Genomic DNA, 6,752 nt, shown 5'->3' with positions numbered 1-6,752 from the left:
TTTTCGATGTGTTTTTTTTTTTTTTGTTTGCCCCCCACCAAAAAAAAAAAAAAAAAAAAAAAAAAAAAAAAGGTTCAGCTGAATCAATAAACTGTAGAGTTGTATTTGTTTCTGGTTTGTACTTTATTTATCACAAACCGTTTCATTTTGACTTAGTCTTGTTTTAATAAATAAAGACATTCTGGAAACACAAGTTTGTGTTTGTGAGCACATTGTAAAAGGTTAGTTTGACGTAAGTTTAAGCCAGATATTTTATTATTTAAAGCCCAAATGTTTTATATGGGGTGGACTTTTTACAGAGACAGTACACTGTTATATAATAATAATAATAATAATAATAATAATAATAATAATAATAATAATAATGCCAGCCCTTATCATTATCTAGGGTTTTCCTAGTTATTTAAAATGTAGGTATGTAACCATTATTTAACCAGGTGTGTCATATTTATATCAAAAATATCTTCGTCAAGCTAAAATAAATTTTAACTGATCGAAAAAGGAAAAGATATTTGCATTCAGTGTAAATATTTTTTTTTCTTTTGAAATTTGTCATTTGTAGAAGAACTTATTAACGTCATTCTTTTCTGTTTGATTCACTCTCTTGCTGTAAATTAAAGAGAACATCTACCCTCCCAAATAAAAGCTGACAATACAAGAAGGGTCAGACATAGATCTTCTCAAACTTCTTCTATTCACCGTTTATTTGCTTTTTTTTTTTAATCAAAATCCATCAAATATGTTTACTTGTATTCTGTTTAGCAGCAAATATATATATATATATATATATATTCGAGCCATATGTGTGAAGCTTTCATGGAAATAAAGAATATTTGAGAACTATAAAACACATGGAAAAAGTTTATGAACGGGCCATGGCAGGAAGCAATGGACAGATTTTATGGTCAAAGATCTGCAGTGATCGTTTTGAGCCTAGCTGTTATCAGGACCATGTGGTCTGGTCGACGTGTTTCATTAAGATTTTAAATCCAAGCAGAACGGCTACGTCATCCACCACCATGAAAATGATAACCAGGCAGACAGATTACTACTAAGGCCAGTCCTATGCATGAATCTCAAAATGTTTTAAAACATTTACCACCTTAATAAATACTGTTTTAAAACAAGTTGGGTTTGCTGCGTTTTCATACAGAAATTAGTTAAAAAGAAAAAAAAAACCTAAAATCTCATGCATTTCCACTTCATGTTTGAAATAAAAATGAATAAATTCCAAGTTAGGAAATTAAGCAAACAGGTCCAATGATGTCAACATCTCAAGTGCTTTTCAATCTCTAAATTATATATGGCTGCCATGGGGATAGTTGTTGTGAAAAACTGTGTGCATTTACTGAATACAAATGGAAAAACAGCTTTTTAGAACAAATTACTTTGTACATTTATTAGTGAAAGTAATCAAAAGGGAAATATGTTTTAAAAATGTGTAACTGTTGACTACCATTAATATAGATAAATACAGTGTAAGTATGTATGTATACAAGTGTAAATACAGTATGAGCCGCATTTTTAGGTTCCTGTTAAAAGACAGACTTGGCAACCATACAGTAGCTCATAAAGTTGAGCAAGCGTCAAGTATTTTTATTTGTTGCATATTTAAAAAGAAACTGATGCAAAGCTTTCTGTATCTTGCCTAAACATTCCTACAGATGTTCACTGTTTGTTGAATTGTGGATGTTGCAGATCCATTGGTGTGATATCCTCTTCCAGATTGAAGGAGATAATAAAGCACAAAGTGGCATGAAGGATTTTTTTTAATAGATAGTCTACAAGAAAAAAAACAAAACAACAAAATATCAAGGTCAACCATATGGACCCTCCTAGGTTCTGACAGTGTGCCGCCAAATTAAATAAATAATACTACTTTTACGTTTGTAATTCAGAAACGTGTACAGTACATGAAGTTTTGGGAAATGTTTAATTAAATTTGGTTGCTGTGTGATCTTCTCTACACAAGCCGGCATCAGACCCACCTGGAGGGAAGCAGGTGGCTGCCGTGGGAATCAAAGTCTTTGGAGAGATCAAGGCTGCCAGGGGCTGACAGATCGTTCTCCTTTTGCCAAAGATCAGACTCTTTATCTGGGCATTAGGAAGAGAGGCAAATGTCGGCTGGTGAAAACACAGGTGGGACTGTCTCACAGTCACGTCGGCAGTGATTGTGATCGATTTGCCTTGTTTAGGTCGGTTTTAAGTGGCTGGGACTCCTGACATACGGCGGCGACAGGTGCATCAGCGACAGCACGAGTGACAAGCATCTGTGCAGCGCTCCTCTTTGCCCCCTCCAATGACGCTTGGTTGACATTCAGGAAATATATTGGCAGCATACGCACAGGTAGCTCAGGAGCTTCTGAAGGCATAGTGTGTCTAATTTAATGTGGTTCTTTATTCAGCTCGGCAGCGAAAATGAATCCTAAAGTTTGCTTACACATGTGAGCAGAACGGGCAATTAGGCTCCTTTTTCTCTGCTTTGTTCAGTGCTGACAAATAAGGGAAGATAATTCTAGCCAGCATGTACATTTTAATAGCTGATCCATGTTTATCTGCTCAGTATAAAGGAGTCAGACACAAGGCAAATGTTTTCCAGCTGCACCGGGTACTTCAAAGAGTCCAGGACCGTTGTAATTAAAGCAGACATAATATTCATTATTATGCTCATAAGTCTCCCCTTGATTTCCCCTTGCTCAACATAAACTGGCGAAGTTGTTGGTCTGTTCTCTCCACTGGAAAGCTCTCCTGCCTCACAATTAAATATCAACCACTGAAGTAGGAACAGTAAACATTTGCTTGCCTTTCATTTAAATATTTTAATAACTTGCCCAAAGCGAATATTTGCATTTGTGGATTTAAAGCTCCATGTCAAAGAGGGTTGAGGATTAAGGAACACAATACAGTTCAAATGGGGATATCTACGGTGCCTTGCAAAAGCACCGGTTGAATCTTTTCAGATTTGGATAAGAAGAAATCACAAACTTCAGCATATTTTCTTTGTTTGTTCCATGTTGGATCAACAGAAAGTTGGGCATAATTCTGAAGCAGATAAAACATAATTCATAGTTTGTAACCCTTTTTTTTATTAAATAAAATCTGAAAAGTGTGGCAGTGATTTCTAATCTGCTATTATCATATATATAAAATGAAAAAAATAAAAAAATATATGAGAAATATCCACCAGTTACCTGTCCAACGCTCAATGTACTGTATCTCCAACTCCACGTCTTTCACTTCATTTTTCTTTTTTGTCCACTCTGTTCTCCATAATGACAGTCAGTCAGTGGCACATGCAACATCCTCATTTAAACAGAGGTCTGCACCACTTTAGCATGTACAATCAATTGTAATCTCTGTGTACTGTGTGCAACACGCCGACCTACTGCAATTTTGTTTTGCTCATGGAATTTAGCGGTGCTTATTTGGAAATTCAACATCAGCTTCATCTCGTTTCTCCTCATGTGGCGTTTTGCACGTAGGCCAAAGAAACAAATCTCATCAAACCTACAGAGCCTTTCTGTTTGCAGCATCTCCTGCAGGCTCGTGGCAAACTGCGCTCAGAATGTCTTATGTTCAACAGTTTCTTCTTGCCATGCCTGGTTTATCCTCAGGTAATCCGGCTACAGTCCAAAGATATCGTAGTTACATTAATAGATCTCCCTAAACTGCCCTTCGAATTGAGGATGCACGTGCACGCCATCACTGCTGTGAGCCTGGAAGGTCAACTCACTGAATGAAGTGATAAATCAAATTGCAAAATACATTGACGCTTGTGGTTTTAAAATGACAAGATGTGAGGAAGTTTATACTTTGAATTTCTTTGAATAAATATATTTTCAGGTGACTGTAATAGTGTCACCATCTTTCATTTCTCATGTAAACAAATGAAATGAAAGTATCTTCAAAGTGTATTTACCCGAGCATGAGTTTGTCATTAGATCTCACAGTACTGACATAACATAGAAGACATTTGGTCATCATTTGTATGGGAATTCACGTTCAGCTTCTACATGCATTAATCTTTTTTTTTTTTTTTTTTTTTTTCCAACATTATTGCAGCCTGATTGATTGTTGACCTTCATCAGTGCTCTTCTGTTTCTGCAGACGTCCGTGACATTCAGTCAATGCAAGGCAGCTTTCTGGAGCGGACACTGAGATGAGCAGCACAAAACACTGGACCCCAAAGGCAGAATTAAAGCTTGATCTCATTCAGAGTGTGCACCACAGTTTGTGTAATCAGAAAGTGCAGTAAATAAATAAGTGGAAGCAAAAGAAATAAAAACACAATTTATATTCAAAGTTTAAAGTCATGTTCATTCTTGGTAGTAAGTAAGAAAGCTGGAGAATCATTTCTATGCCTTGTTCACGCAGTCAACTCACATGTAAACGACTAAGTACCATATTAATTCGAGTTTTTCATCTAGCCTCTGAAGTCACGACTTCATGACACACGTCTCAGTGATGTGGGATGATGAGCGTATCTTCTCTCACAAGCATGAAGGAACAAGAGACATTCTCTAACCTCAGAGATGGATAGTGGGATGATGGAGGAGCTGAAAAGAAGCAGGCAGCAGAAGTGCCTGATGAACAGTGCCAGAGGATGATTTGCAGCTTAACTAGATCACCCAGACTGGTAAAGTGTGTTTGATATTTTCTATAGCGTGTGATAAAACAGGATCAAACCTGAAAGTGCAGGTGTCTGAGAAACCAAAAACAGCAATTTTCAGGGATCTAGGAAATACCTGTTGCATTCAGCCTTGAACCTGTATGACCAAACAAACACTTTTTTAGTCAGAATGCCTTGAAACTTCAAAAGTCTACTAGACTCTCAAAACTCTAATAAGTCAATAACATTCAAAGGTTTCAATGTAATGTGACATACTGCTAATCTTTATCAGTAATACTAGTTATTTGGTAGGCAATATTTCTGTACCAAAATAGAAATCTTCAATAAGGATATATCAGAGTATGACGGTCTTACCTTAGCCTACAGAGTCAAGATTTTAAAAGTATGGCATAATTCAGAGTAAGCTTTGCAAAAGCAAGTTGAGATAGACGTGAGAAATGCGCAGCCTTGTGAGACTCCAAAAATCAAGGCTGCAGCTTTAGAAGGAAGCGACGTCCTTATCTGAAATCAGGGAGGAGAAAAAGAAGAAAGAGATTCACACCCATCTTCTAAACGTATGCTGCATTTCATTTCACACAATTATGCCCAACCATTTGCCTGCAGTTACATTCATTGAAAATCCATCCCTGTGTTAATGGAATTATAATGATGTAGTGTATGTCATGGCACCTAATCAAATGGAATTGATTTAAGTTGCTTTTGGCCTGTAGCCCTGCAGCTCAAGGGTATGTGTCTTCTTTTTCTCTGATGGTCTCGGCCTTCAGGGAACATGGCTGTTTGAAGAGGGATTGTGTGTGTGTGTGTGTGTTCACACGTCTGCGTGTACATCAGCATATTAATGGGCTTGTACACTATTTCTTTGTGGTAATGTTTAGAATGCTTTTGATTTTGATTTAAGAATGTTGTTGTCCTTCTGTATTTTTTTGCTACGTTGGCCAACGATATATCTTAAGATTTCTAAATATTTAAGAACACAAAACCCAGTCATGTCAGCAACAGCCTTAACACCTAACTTTTTGAGGTGATGATATGCATAGAGTGGTAATATTATGGCATATCAAAGAAAATATTAAGAGCTTGATCTTGGTAAGAAGCTGACAGGATATCCATATCCAATATCAAGTGTTTTTTTTTTCTTCCCTCCAATGCATTAAATCATTATATCTGATTATATTATATCTGAGAGAAATTACAATATAAAAGTGACACAGGTGAAGAAGCTCCCAAAGAAAAAACTAAAAATAAGCTGTTCAAAAAAATGTACTTTGTCTTCAATTAATCAATCAAATTATTGCTAAAATAAAATACTGTCATTACAAAGAACAGAAATGTAAAAAAAAAAAAATACTTTTAACTAGAGATTAAATATAAAATTATTTGTCTATGATGAAATCTATAGTGGCATAAAATAGTATTGTAAAGTCCTGAAGATCAAATAAAAAAAATAAAAAAAATCACAGACAAAAAATAAATACAAATGGGACTGCATCAGCAAAATGAGAAAAATAGCAAGCAAGATAAATTTAGCGTGTCTGCTTCATGAAAATGCAAAACATATGCTGATCATCAGAGATTGCAAAATACTGGGAGGAGGATATGCAAATGTGATGACTTACCACCCGCAATGCAGTTTACTAAACCTACAGCAGAAGTTGCTGAAGTTGTTGTTGCTTCTATATTTTGCATGTTGGAAAAGTAGGTGCAAAAAATGTCTGCAGTCAAGACAGGAGGCAATGACAGAATGAATTGCTTGTCAGGAATTTTAACTATTTTAAAAAATACAAAAAAAAAAAACAACTAACATGAAAATAGATGAGGAATGGCAATTTTCAGCAGCAGAATTACAGAATAATTCCAGCACACTATCACTTTATGGCAGCATGCATGTGTTGATGCTCTGCAGAAGCATGAATGTACAGTCTAGAAAAGGTTCCACAAATTGCTGTTCCACAAATTGTGCCAGCAAAGGTTGAATGCTGCCCGACTGCTGACAATGTTTGTGCAGTTAAACCGAAATGAAAAGCATCGCTGCTCAACTTAAATATTATACCATGTTACTTAGCGAATAAAACTGAACATTGTCAGGCAACAGAAACCAGAAAATCATCAAAGTGCAAAAGAG

This window comes from Poecilia latipinna, unplaced genomic scaffold (assembly GCF_001443285.1).
Source record: "Poecilia latipinna isolate Pla-1442-1.1 unplaced genomic scaffold, P_latipinna-1.0 Scaffold774, whole genome shotgun sequence".
Taxonomy (NCBI): domain Eukaryota; kingdom Metazoa; phylum Chordata; class Actinopteri; order Cyprinodontiformes; family Poeciliidae; genus Poecilia; species Poecilia latipinna.
Note: the sequence above shows the minus strand (reverse complement) of the source record.